The 15,000-nt window shown below is 38.9% G+C and overlaps 1 protein-coding gene across 1 annotated transcript in view; it reads left to right on the top strand.

The window, feature by feature from the left end:
* LCP2 (lymphocyte cytosolic protein 2) overlaps positions 1-15,000 on the top strand; it is a 1,995,233-nt gene that overhangs the window by 1,787,003 nt on the left and 193,230 nt on the right. The gene's annotated exons all lie outside the window — the stretch shown is intronic.

Here is a 15,000-nt window from a genome sequence, read left to right as displayed (position 1 = left end):
CTCTGATGTCATACAACCTCAGGGCAAATTACCAAGTTACATAAAAACATTTATCAGTTAATCACAACTCAAGTTAAACCTACATTTATGCTATTAGAGAATATTGAGTCAAGCTACCTTAATATAAACATTCTGAAATTTATCAGACAGGTATACCCTAGAGTTTCATATTTCTAATTTATGTAATAGGAAATCCCAAAACTTTGAATAAAGGAATGTTATTAATTAGTTAACCAGTGACCAATGAATTCTGGTTCTAGTACATGTTAGTATAACATCTGGATGATCAAAAAAATCCACAATCAGCAATGTTTATATTCCTGATCCCCCAAAATGGAAAGATTACTGAGGTCAGAAAATTACTTTTTTCTACCCTGCAGTGATTTTATAGTCAAATTTATTTATTTAAGGGTGTATGTAGAGTTCACTGACTGTAATATATGTTGGTCTTTTTCTATATGAAAATAGTGGACTGTTTTATTGTTCTCTAATTAATTTTTGAAGCTGTGATCATTTGGGTTTTAGAGTTATGATTTGATGAGTCTGGTAGTGATAGATGTATTCTATGTCATTGTGTGTGACTTTCAGTTGTAGGTTACACTAACTGGTTATGTCCAAGACAGTTAGCAGCAGCCATAACAATGGAATAACATTGATGTTATAACTCATCCCATAACAATTCAAACTCATCCCATTGCCTCATATCTCAGTCATCTGACTTTTCTTCAGATCATTTATCTTGCATTCAAACTATATTAATAACATGTTTTTACATCCTGTAGCTGGTATCATACTTTGCATCATCCATTGCTTAGTAATACGTTTGCAAGCGTTCAAAGTTAGAGATGACTTGTGCTCATTGTCAATATTACTATGATATCTTTCGCTGACTGCACAGCTGTGTCTACCAGTTCTGCCACAACAACTTGCAGGCACATCCCTGCAAATCAAGAATTAACAATAAAGATTTGGCACCTTGCTGCACCACTTTCTTCTCAGTGTTAGAGAGTTTGCTCTCTGGATAACCAAAACCCAGACCTCCTGCAGTCTCTCAGTTTACAGCTCCTGGAGACTTATAGAAAGAATAGCTGAGAGAAGCCACCATCTTGCTCTTCCTGGAATGTGAGTTGCTTTGAGAATGATGTCTGTTGCCCACTATCAGATATGCATTGTCTCACTGCACTGAGTTACATCTACATGCCCCCTTGTTTGTTTAAAAAAATATTTTATGGACTGTCTTTTGGGCCAGATGAGGAGAATGTCTGAAAGTATCTCACCCTCCAAGACCATTAGGTCAAGGAGATCTACCCATAAGTGCACCTGGTTGATTGGCGGTTCCTTGTATGGAGGAAAGCACACATCTTGAATTATGTCAGAGCTGTAATAGACTCTGCTCTGTGCCTGCAAACCATCCATCATCAAAACCTACAATTAATTTAGTATATGAAGATAGGACCTACCCCTACCAAAAGTTTGGAATGACTAATCCATCATTCCAGGCTCTGGTGATAAGCATATGATGCCAGAAGAAGATCCACAGGTGTTTGGTAACTCTGACAAACTCAAACACCCCACAATTTTTTGTAACAGTTGCACAACAGGCATGAAAATTGTGTCATGAAAATCAAAGCTATCACCAAGCCCAGAAGTGGCAGCATAATTCAGGAATAGACAATGTGTTGCCTTTTCACACAAGAGGAGAAAGCCATGAACTTTTGGAATCTCTGTCAAGGCAAAAATAGCCAGTACTGGTGAGCCTCCAATGCTACTCCTATGAAAACTGGTCTCTATGACACAATCAGATACACCTTGCCCCATGCTGTAGTCAGCAATATTGACTGCAACTAGGATATCAGTCCATGCAGGGATCCTTCCAGTAAGTCTTTGAAATGACGAATAGAAGCCAGACGTCAAGGTATTTGAGCACTGGTAATACCTTGGTCACTAAATGATTGCTAAAGTAATCACAAATGGAAAAAGTATGTATGGAAACTGTTGCTCGTGCAAAACTCCAATAATGATATGTCAAAAGAAATCTTTCATATCCAGTAGAGTATTCAAGGCACGATGCTGCAGTACAATTATGACCCTTTAAAGAGTTACCGTCCAGGATCGCATATATTGGATACAATTGTTGAAGTCACTGAGGTCCAGCATGGGATGGAAATAGTCAGCCTTCTTTGTGACAAGGAAGAGGTGGGAGTCAAACCCTCACACTTTTCCATATATAGGGCAGCCTCTCTACTGCCTCATTCAGTAATAAAATTTGGGCATATCCCAAGAGTGTCAATGAGATAGACTGGTATTTTAGGTGGCCTCCTTTTTGAAAAGGGCCTTAGAAGTCCAAAATACCAAATGAACAAACAAATCAAACTTCTGAAGAGTAAATAGGTAGGGATGGGTACCTCCAAAACCACACAAAAAGCAAATCAAAATCTTGAGTTTGAAATTTAAAAAACTTTAATTGTAAAAATCCACGTGAACGCTTTCGTTTATTAAAATATAAACTTCGTCAGACAAATGAGTAAAAAACATGCAAGGTTTAAACAATGCATACTTTTACATTATTGGATAAGACATTAAGTGAAAAATCATGACATCATCACTACAAATTTAACCTTTCTCTCCCCAGGAAAAAACTATGAGTTATTTGTTGATTTAAAATATGCTTATGTATACATACTCATATGCTCAATAGTGATATGAACTTTCATTAATAACTAATCGGTGGTCACTTATCTACAAATTTATTTCTTTCTAAAGCCTTGAGTTTTAACACAGGCGTGATAGAGGTGATCTCATTAATGCCTGGCCACTTATGCGCTCTTAGTAAAATCTGCCACCTCAGTTCTTTTAATTCTAAATAGAGGCCCCATGGTCTCCTATCATCCATGTCAACATGATCAATGGCCATGAAAGATAAATCATGGTCGATGTTTGGGCTAATGTGCCTGGCCAAGGCATTATTAGAGTTGTTCTTCCTAATGGCATACATATGCTCGTAAATCCTCTGGCTGAATTTCCTCTCTGTTTTACCTGTGTAAAACACAGGACATAGGTTACACTCAGCCAGGTATATGAGTGCTTTGGAAGAGCAATTATATTTGCCATTGATTGTATGACTTACAGCGTTGATTTCAAAAGAATTAACCATCTTCACTTTGTGACACCAGTGGCAAGAACCACATTTAAAGGTGCCTGAGTGTTGATGTTTAACTGGCTGATGTTTATTCTTTAACAAGTCTCCTAGGTTCATACCTTTTCTATATGTTATACAAGGTCTGTCTCCTACACTAACCCTGATGTCTACAACCTCCATGAGAATGTCCCAATTTTTTTGGAAAATCATCTTCAGAACTTTTGAGTCCATATTATAAGTAGTTATAAAAGATCTTAAAAAATCCATTAAGAGAAAATCAATCTCTTCAGAAGTCCAAAATGTTGCATGCCTAGATCTCATTGATTCTTGTCAATGGTTATCTGTGCTGTGCAAATTACAGGAAACCGCCATGGGGTCTGCCAGACAAGAGTCAGGACTGATGCAGTGGGATCCACAGAGTAATCCTCTTGGAAGAATTAAGCAAAACTGGAGCAGCAAGACTTTGTGACATTTAATTTTCTTGTAGTTCACTAGCTCTGGAAGAGGAACAGGATGATGATGCAGTATAGTCATAAAAGTCCTCTTCAGTAATATAGCTTTGGTTCCTCCTTAAGAAGTCTTTGAGAAGAAAATGCGAGGTGTGACACAAGAGCACTTTTCCTTTAAAATGGGTACCTAGGGAATTGCTCTCGATCAGCTGCTTGAGAGACGGCAACTTCAGTCATGTCATCCTGAGCAAGCAAATGCCTAAGCGTATGGCCCTGGCAATAGGGTCATCACAGTCAAAAGTGCATCAGGCTATATCAGCACTTCCTTAGAAGCCAAAATATCTGAGTTTTGTTCAAGGTTCATCTGGTCATGTTATCCCAGGACCACTTGAACTTGGACAATAAGATGACTAGTTGAGAAATTTGTTCCTCACTGTGACAAAGGAGTGAATTATTTTAGGTTCTTTGTCTGGCAGGTAGGTAGCAGAATGCTGTGGTCTCTGTGACCTGTTATACTCAAAGGAGATCATATACGAGTCATTTCAAAGATGCTTGATATAGGACTTGTAAAGGACATCCATCTTTTAAGACCATAAGAGCAGTTTCACATAAAATGTTGCCTTAATGTTGCCAAAAACATCATTGATAACTAAAATATGGGGGGGGGGGTTCATAACTCCTCAGATTTCTTCCCCAGATACACAGCTAAGAATTTATGAGAGGATCGGAAATAGTGTGAGACCAGTTCTTGCTAAATCTCATGAGACTCAAGGTCTTCCCGAAGGAAGAGTCATCCAGGGTTGGAGCTGGAAAGGGATCATTGTCATCTCAGAAATAGTGTTGTCTTGGTCTTCAGACATTTTATATTGGCTTGAGAGGGAGGACTTGCATAAATGCTATTAGGTACAGACATGGGCTCTCACAAATACTCATGAAAGGACAAAAATGTGAATGATAAGTGTTGGTTTGGTACCAGATGATGTGCATTGGCAAATGCAAACCAAAGAAGATGTGCACAGTTGAGAAACCCACACTAGGACTTCTGCAGGCTTCAGGCCATATTCCATTAGGGTACAATCCCACCTGACATCAAATATCTGCTTAACGTCTAGGTCCAGAGCCATGAACACTAATTCAGGATGAATTAACTGACTCCCTTCAATGTGGGATGATGTATCCTGCTAGGTCTGGAGGGGAAACCCTAGAAATGTAGACATGAAAATCCCCCAAATACTAACTTGCTGGCTCAAGAAGCCATTCATTAGGATCAAACTGGTCAGCCTCAAGTTTCAACTGATCACCTTTGAGGAAGGGTATTACCAGTGTCCTGAAGTGCACCCTTCAAGGTTAAGAGTCAGGGGCATTCCCCTTCTGAGTTCTTTGTCATCTGTTAGGCGGTGTGTCTAGCATGGGCTCAAGACCTTGCTAATCAATAATGACATCAGCAGTAATGAGGTCTAAAAGACTGATTTGGAAGTAGACTCACCCCAGTAGGGCTAGGCTACAATTTACTTTTATTGCTTCAGTCCTTGTAATGATGTTACAGTTGATTCCTGGTGCCATGAATTAGGACCTTCCAACACGTCTCTTCATGAGGAACTCTCAGGTGCAATCATTTGTCTGGTTAGAAGATATGCCAGACACTGCTGTTTCTGATGTCATCAAGCAGCAGTGTTAACTTTCTGGCATTTTTGGCAATACTGAACATCATTAACCCCTTAGACAGCTCAGATAGTGCTGGTGCAGTTATTAGATGGTAATTTCCTAGTCACTTGGATACCGTGGACATTTACTTTTTTTTTTGTTAGCTTCCTGCTGTTGACCATCATTTGCTACCAGTTACCCTTCTCATTCACTTGGTCTAGCAGATCTGCCATATTCTCTCCAAGGCTCTCTCTGACCCATGATTGGGGCCAGTCAGGAGATTGAGGATGCTGGTATACTATCATAATGCTTCTAGCACATATGTTCTAACCTCACCAGCCCTACACCAGCCTTACAAGTTCTATAAGCCTTTCTCTCTCTGGATGCCTTTGGGAGGTGTAGGGATACATCTGCTCATGTGCAACCCATTGGCCTGTGAGACTGTTAATGCTGTTGTTGCAGTAAGCCAATTCTGCCTCTCTTCTCCCAGGATGGGCGAGCTGACCTAAATGCTCTTTCCCATCCTTTCCTGCCCAGTAGGAAACTCATGTACTTTAAGGTCTAGCATAGCTGAACATATATCAGAAGTCAAAACAGAAGAGATATGAATGCATTATGTAAATATTTGAAATAAGTACATCCTTCATATCAGAAATTCAAGCTTTCCTTTTTATACATAGGAATAATGCAGCAGGATGTAAAAGGCAGATATGTGGAATTGTAATGTAGAGAGAATTTCTGAATTCTTAAGTTAGGGTTGTCAATCACATCCATTCATTTATATGAAATAATACAATATTTAACAATGAGTTTTTGATATGGGAAAAACTCTTGACCCCATTTTGTATGGTTGTGGTATATACACATAGAATTAATTTAAATCTTGTAGCTGAATAATGTGTTGGTGCTGAGGAGGAAAAAGATTATTTATACTGTGAAATTTACAGTAAACAAGTTAGTGTACATATTATTTACAGTGCAAAAGACTAGGGTACTTGTCTTCATTGTAGTACTTTTGTTTGTCTTTTCCCGGTTAGGGGTCGCCAATGATTGGCAGTAGATTTTTTATGGTGCCGAGTTGCCAGCCCGACGCCCAACCTTCAGAGAAGGCACACCCATTCACACATGTCTTTCAGAGGCCACTCGACCGCGGGAAGAACATGCAGACTCCACACCGGAGGCAGCGGCTTCGTTTTCATTGTAGTACTTAAAGGAAGTAAATGAATAAGTCACATGATACCTGTTATTATCACGTTAAACGTATTCAGTCTTTCTTAAACATTTATGCCAGCATGAAAACCAACAAATACATTGTCATAATAGTCTTAATTAACAAAACACTCATTATTCAAAATAATAAAATAGCAACTCTTGTATTAATTATTTTTTTCTGTCCTAGCAATAGGATGCTACTTAATCACTTCTAAGCTAGAAATCCACTTAATTCGTGATAGCTTTCCTCTAAAACCTTGTATTGAAAACACACCTCATATGATTTGTAAAATTTCTTAAATGATGTGAGGTATAAAAAAGCATAAAATACAAGTTATTTTAAGACTTTAAGATGTGCACTGGGGTAAATATCAAATGTCTGTCTTGAGATGCTGAACTCAAAAAAACTCTGCTGACCAAAATTACCAGACATTAATATTTGTTGAGTGCTTTCATCTCTCAAGTCTCATCTCATGAAATCGTAAATTCCATGGTCAGTGTAACTGTTGAAGCATGTTATTAAATCTTTAAAGGAATCAACCATTTCCTTCCATCCAATAAAAAACTATCAGTGAAATCAGCATGAAATATAAAATACCACATCTGAAAAAAAATGAGTATGCAATATGTGCATCTATTGCAGATACTGTGTTATTTTGGTCAATGAGCACACCTAGTTTCTTTTGAAGTAGGTATTTTTTTTAGCAGACCATGAAAGCCAGGTTAACCTTTGCAAGCAGAACAAGGAGTGAAATCTGGAAATACAAAGATAAACTTGTACTTTAACCAAAACTTCATTCCATTTGCTGTACGGCAACTTAAGCCAGATACAAAAAGTTGTGTGTTACTCACAGTCATATAGCTCAATAATCTGTCTGGTGTCTACCCTCATAAATATACCCATAAATAAAGCAAGCAGTCTTTAGCACTATACAGTCTATCACCATACTTGAACCTATCACCATGGGTTCTGGAACATAGTCTACGTTATTCTTACACAAAGCTTTTAAAAGTTTCTCTCCAAGTCAGTTGTAAAGCAGCAACAGATTACTAAAGTGTCTCTAACCCAACACAAGAAACCATTGGTTTCTCCACTACTAGAACTCTCTCTGGTAAAACGTAAGAATCCCAATTGGAGCTGATTGCCCAGCCTTGAATGGTCTTTCTCTTTGCTATGAATACATCCACAAGAACATGGTCCAGACTCTTCTGGACTTCCTAGCGACTTCTACTGTCATTGGATTTGTCTTGCCTTTAAAAAGGAGAGGTAATCGCTCAAACATTCTCAACTGGAAGCTCAAGCATACTGACTTCAAGAGATAGGTCCTAATACTCACCTCTGTTGAAACTAAACTCATGCTAGCCTTCCCAAATGCTGTTCATAGGATCATAGGAGCAATTAAATGCAGTCAGGTCTAGAAATTCTGCAAATGCTTCAAAGATGCATTCCATTAACTGTGATGTTTATAAAAATGTTATGTTTCTCTCCTTGCATGTGTGTGAATGGATAGTAGAGGAGGAGACTACAATATTTTATTGGAGCAACATAAGTTAGTTTCCCATATCAGGGTTAGTGTTTATTACCCACACAGTTTAAATGCAATGTTATCTATTAAAGTGTACTTAGATGGCATGCTTCATAAAACTGATTTTTGTTTTTGAACTTACATGTCTTTTGCTATATTTTCCTTTTAATATGTGATTTTGATTTTATTTTTATTTCAATTGCTGTATTAATAAGTCTTTTTAAGCCATATAATCAGTTTCAAAGGAGAACTAAGAACTTTTATTTTTTTTCTGATAAAGTCTCGTTAGGTTTGTGATGATGATACTCAATACATTTTACTGTGGATTGTTTTAGGTTCATAAATATTTTTTGTTTGAGTTCAGTTTAATGTTTAGGTAATGTGGACATTTTTTCCTTAGATGTGTGAAAGAGAATATTTTATTTAACAAACATTACACTAATGTAATGCACAGAGAGAGGTGATTACACACTTATATTTGGAAAAAGACAAATCAGTTAAGTTGTTAAGATCAGGTCTCAGCCTAGGCAGTAAAATCTGCCAGTACTGACAAGCAAATGACAGCAGCAGAACAAAAGATTTGTTTCTGCCTGCTGTCTGTTCTCATAATATGTCTCTGACTTCTTGTTATAAGCTTAGAAAGTTACTAGAGTAACAGGATGTGTGTTCACTTGCATTTTCTGCAACTTTGACCAGCTGATGGGTAATTGGAAATTCACCCTTACTCTGCCACTTATGCCACTGATGGACAGAAGCAGTCAGTAAATTGCCCCCTATATAAACCAAATTAGTGGGTAACATTTGAATTACATGGCTATGCCTATAAGGGCCGTAGTAGACATTAGCCTAGTATACACCTATGAACCTATAATACAAAGCCTGAAACTTAAATGTATGTCAATATTTCATTAATTCAGTCCTTAATAATTTGTCTGAAAGCCACAGAATTTATGAGGAACAGACCAAACCTGAGGCAAAAATCTGGACAGTTGAGAGGCATGGAAGATGAGTGTAAACATCGTGGAATGTGAGTGTAATCATTAGGGACTATGTTACCTGCCTTTCTGACAGTGCTCGCTAAGTGCTTTATGGCTTTGTAAGCTGGCAAAGCACTTAGTATTGCTTTTTTTCTTTTGTAAAGTAACTAGTAGTACATGGAGCAGATAAAGTTCCTTGTACTACAAACAATTAGGATTGGGTTGCCGATCATAACCTATTATTATGTATTCTCAACATGGATGCCAAGATTCACCTCTCAAGCAAAGTATGTCTTGAACACATAATAAGTCAGTTAAGATTAGTGACCTGCCCCTAATCCTCTATGTTATGGTCAGACAAAGGGATATATCTCTGTAAACATACAATATAAACCTAATGTATCAGTGGGAGAATTATTATTCCATTTGAGAGTTTTCCAATGATGTTTGGCAAGAGCAGGCAGCATACTGCTATTTTGTGCCATTCAGCAGTCTAAGAAAATTACACATACAATATTTTCATAACATTTCACAAAAACAATATTAATATGTAAAATCTTAAATGTTAGACAGGAAGTATCACTGCTTTAATGTTGTATATGAGATGACACCATTTGTTCACCTGTAGGTCACACATATTTGACAATATTAATGCAGATATGAAAATATTAATAATGTTCATAACTGCATTACCAAGCCAATATTTATATCCCAGAATGTCTTCATACTGAATGCCACGCTTTAATGTTAGTTTTTACTAATACCAATTACTTCCATATACTAGCCGTAACATGACAGTATCAAACTACATTTATGAATTATTAATATAAATATGGAAAATGTTATATTTTTCTTAATTTTTGGCAAACATTCCTCTATACTTCCAACCCTGTACATTCCATGCTGGCCATTTCACTGTGTTTGCTTAGCACACTTTGTCAGCTTGAAGATGCCACCTTATTGCATTACTTCTATGTATGTATCTGTACACAGACTTTATGAGTTAAGTCAATGCATTATTGTTAATATAGTTATACCATGGTACATATGGTTAATATGGTTAGAGCCAACAGTCCAGGACCTACTATATCTCCATGAAATACTAGAACCAGGGATCTAAATCTTCAGCAAAAGAAAAAAAAATAAAACTGGGTAGACAGGTTCATTACACAGGATCTTCCCTACCTCTAAAATAGATTCCCACTGCATATTAAGCAGTGTGATACTTTATATTCCTTCAAATAGGAACTGGATAATTGCACAGGTATTCACAAATTCAGGTCTGGCTTGACAGGGCTGGCCTTCCACGAGAGAAGGTGCTTGGTCTGAGGGTAAGTACTGAGTGAGGCATAAATGGTTAATTGACTTAATTGCCTTGTAATTCCTATGCTACACACACACACACACACACACACACACACACACACACACACACACACACACATTTATGTATGTGTGTGTGTGTGTGTGTGTGTGTGTGTGTGTGTGTGTGTGTGTGTGTGTGTGCTTGTGTGTATAAAAAACTGGTAAAGTAGTTTGAAAATGCTGTTGTCAGATTTTACCAGTCATTGTTTGTGTGAGATCTCTGTACATGGGGGGAGCTGCTCCTCCTTGTGCAAAACATTAAGTATTTATAAAGTATTTTTTTTGTTTGTTTATTTTTTCAATGTGATTACTTTTTCTGTTTTTTTTTTATGCTTGTGTGGTCAAACATTTGATAGTTTGAACACTGGACATACATATATATAAACTGAATTAATGGAAAATGTCGATTTGGCTTTATGTTATTATGCTGTATGTCACAAAATACTATATCAACCTGAAAAAACACTAAATAAGATCATCAAACCATACAGCAACCTGAGGTCACTACGCTCTGCTGACAAACTGCTGATACAAACAACTAAGAGCGTAACTGTGGCTGGGGACTCTCTATTCCCCAACTCAGTAGGCAAAACTTGGAATATTCTACCGGCCAAACTTACTCACCAGTCCTCCTTAACCCAGTTCAAAAAAAGCCTCAAACTACACTTCCAACAGTATTGGCAATGTCCCTGCTTAAACCCCGACTAATCACCACCCGCTGTTCCTGCAAACTCTCCCAAAGCATTTCAATCATATACTCTAATAAGTGTATGAATTCTTGAAGGGACTTAGCCCATAACTGTGTGTATTATTGTCTGAAACTGAAGCCGCATGATTTTGATGTTGTCTACTATGTTTTATCTAAGTTTGTAACCCTACTAAAAACTGTATATTATACTTATCTCAAAATGTTTCTATTGCTCCTAATGTATTTGTACTCCGCTTTCTGGAGCTTTTCCCCAAGGGCCTCTGCTGAAAATGGACATATATCCAGTTGGATTTTCCCGGTAAACAAATGTAAAATAAATTGCTCAGGCTGTGGATTGTATTGCATTACTGAAACTAAGTGGAAATTCCTTAAGATTCCAAGAGCAGGATAAGTTATTTCTTACACTTATTTCACTGAACTGCACTTCTGAAACGCTTATAATTGTGCTATACAGTCGATCTACTACATTTTGCACTGTTATAAAGCTTTTTTTATTGTTTCACTGCATTTATGTACTGTTTTATACTGTTTTAACTGTATTTTTCATTGCTAGATACTGTTTCATTACTCTAATTGCATGTTTACTGAATTACTTAACTGTAAACTGCTTTTTCATACTGAGAGTTGTATTTTCTGTTTGTGAGTGCTCTATCCAAGCTTTTCTGTGCATTTTTGATTTTTTGAGGTTTCTGTGTTCTACAGCTAGGAACTGTAATAGTGTGCATTACTATAATTGTCTGTTTACAGTTAAAAGCATTCTCTAGAGTCTGCTTGCTCCTTGATCTGTTTAAAACTTTCATTTAGTGGCTACAGCTAGGAACTGTAATTTTTCTCACTCACTCTCCCTAGTGTTGTGGTGTTCTTATACTTGGTGGCTTTGCAGTTGCCCGCCCATACTGTATATTTGATCTGTGACACTTCTCCCAGTCTAGTGTCATTAGTTCATTCAATCTAATAGAGAACATTTGTGAAGGCCAACCCACTCAGATTCTTAACGGTGAATTAACTTCTGTTCCAACTTTCTCCATTTCCACTTTTACTGAAAAAAAAATTCTAAACTTGCTTCCCCCCCTTTCCTGTCGCAGGTCTTGTCCAGATACAGATTTGCTGTGTGCAGGACTGTTTGTGACCTCCTGAGCCCCCCCCCCCCCCACACACACACACACTTAACTAGGGTTAAACTATTCCTGGCGCCATAAAGTCTGTTCTTCAAAGTTTCCCTTGCAACTAGCCAGCTTTTTAGTTTTAGCACTCAAATCTGTTTCTTTGAGCTCAGCACTTGTTCAGAACTCATTGTAAGCACTAAACAAGTTACAAATTACTACATCACTCAACTTTCCTCACCTGTCTAGAGGAAAACAGTTTTAAGTACTTAATAAATAAGCACCTATTCAGACATGTCTAAAGGTCAGCTCCCGGTGTTTTCTCCTGTCTACCTGATGAATCTGGGCATCTTGGGACAATGCAGCAATTGCCTCATGTACACAGACAACCCTCTCCTTCTACCACCCAACACTATGACCTGTGAGAGATGTACTTATATAGCCAAACTGGAAGCAAAGCACTCTTCACCGAAGACTGGACTAGACAGTCAAGAGGAGAAGGTAAACACTTGCACCGCACCACACTCATCACATAGTCCCTCAAAACCTACACCACCAAAACACACACACAGAAGCACAAAACACACACCTACATTTGCAGAGGCTCTCAGTAAAAATCTGCCCAAACAACCAAGACCTCCAAAGCAGAAATGCAAGCAACCTTCACTCCCCAACACAACCCAAATGACACATAGCCCACATACTCAGTGTGCCACTCAACTACAGCCCATAAGGCATAACGTACCCAACACTCTAGTCATAGGTGACTCTGTAGTCAAGCACACTGATGTTCCACTCACCAGCCTAAACAAGGAAAAAGTTACTGTCAGCTGCACATAACATATGCACTCAGGTCACTCCACAAAAAGTACAAATATGACTCTGTCATTGTCCATGTTGGTGTGAATGACCTGAGACGTACCTCCCTGGACTACATGAAAAGAGACATGGAGGAGCTCTCCGATCTTGTAGCCCAGGCATGTATGACCCTAGCCCTGAGTAGCATCCTGCCATCACCCAGAATGATGCTACAGTGCAACGACAAAATGATTGACTTTAACAGTTGGCTAAGCTTCTGGTGTTATTATAAGGGAATCCAGTATCTGTTGTAAAGTTTATGGCAGGGGACCACCAGATTGGCTTCCTTTTTTTGGATGAGAGCATTTTGGTTCTATTTGGGATAGCACGATTCATGCATGGACCCCACCCAGTTTGGGTTTGTGAAGGGCCAATCTTGTCTCCTGAACCTGATTGACTTCTTTGAATCAGTCTCCAGAGCCATGGACAAGGGTAAGGTGGTCCACACAGCCTATCTAGACCTTGCCAAGGCCTTTGACACCATCCCCCACTCTGGAATCATAGATAAACTTACTAAGTTGGGCATTAATCCCTATGTCACCCAATGGGTTGCTAAATGGCTTACTGATAGAACCCACACTGTTAAAGTAGCCGACACCAAATCCAGCTCCAGACAAGTGACAAGTGGAGTACCTCAGGGTTCAGTCCTGGGGCCGCTCTTGTTTTGCATCTACTTCTCTGAAGTACAGGTCAACACTAAGGGACTCTGGCTAACAAAGTTTGCAGATGACTGCAAACTAGGAGCCATTATTGAATCCCCAAATGATGTGGATACTCTACAAAAGGGCCTTACAGAAACAAATGCTTGGTGCCAGAGCCATGGGCTCAAGCTCAATGCCAAGAAATGTATTGTTATCCCCTTTGGGAAAAAACATGTATCCATGAATTACCATATAGGTGGCAGTACACTAAACACAGAAAGTGTGATAAGAGACTTAGGGACACAGGTGGACAGTGGTCTCACCTTCGATAACCACATCGCCACAACAGTCAGGAAATCCTTCTATGTGGCACACCTCATCACGAAGGGCTTTTCATCCAGAAAAAGGAGGTCATTGTCCCACTGTACTCATCCCTCATTAGACCCATTATAGAATACAACGCCCCATTTGGTATGTACCTCTCAAGACATCTGCAACAACTGGAAAGGCCTCAGAAATACCTCACTAAAAGAATCACAGTCCTAAAGCAGATGCCCTACGCTGACCGCCTTAAAAAACTCCAGCTATACTTTGTCGCATATCGTCTACTCAGAGGCGATCTCTGCTTAACATACAAGGCCATGTCAAACCCAGAGCTGTTGGGCATGCTACACTTAAAGAAATCCCAATCCCTCAGAGCTACACGCTCCAGGGATCTAAACCTTGTCATCACAATAAACAAAACATGCTGTAGGGATAGGTTCCTGACCCAGAGACTCCCCAGACTCTGGAATAGATTGCCCATACATGTCAAGCAGAGTGCCTCTTTGGACCTGTTCAAGAGGAACCTTGATGATTGGATGGGAGAAAGGAAATTCACCCCAGGGATCACGTCAGTCACCCTGCTAGACAGGGGTCCAGGAAAGTAAATAATGTGGGAAGAATTAGCCAGGGAATTGTTATGGCTAGGCTTGTATAGGCCCTAGGGCTGATAGCCTAGTACCAACCTATGAACCTATGAACCTATGAATCTGTCTGCCTGGGATGATATGATTGTCAGACCATGCTGCTTTGCCAGAGACGGCCTGCAACTGTTGCCCTTGGGATTCCAGATACTGGCAAAGGCCCTTGCCACCCCTATAGTGCCTTTTTAGGCAAGGTTCAAATGACAAATTCACCACCGTAACAGGTACAAGCAAGCAAAATCTGAGGGTAATGCTACTCAATGCTAGAGGTCTAAACCTCAAAATACACTCACTCGAGGCACTCCTTAAAATGGAGATCATTGGCATCTGTGCAGTGACAAAGACCTGGTTCAAAGCTTCAGAGAGCACCCCTGCATTACCAGGCTATAATTCATACCACACCTTTCGGCTA

The sequence above is a fragment of the Protopterus annectens genome, chromosome 9.part0 (assembly GCF_019279795.1).
Source record: "Protopterus annectens isolate FY-2018-M chromosome 9.part0, PAN1.0, whole genome shotgun sequence".
Lineage (NCBI taxonomy): Eukaryota > Metazoa > Chordata > Ceratodontiformes > Protopteridae > Protopterus > Protopterus annectens.
This window is presented reverse-complemented; position numbering and strand designations above follow the sequence as displayed.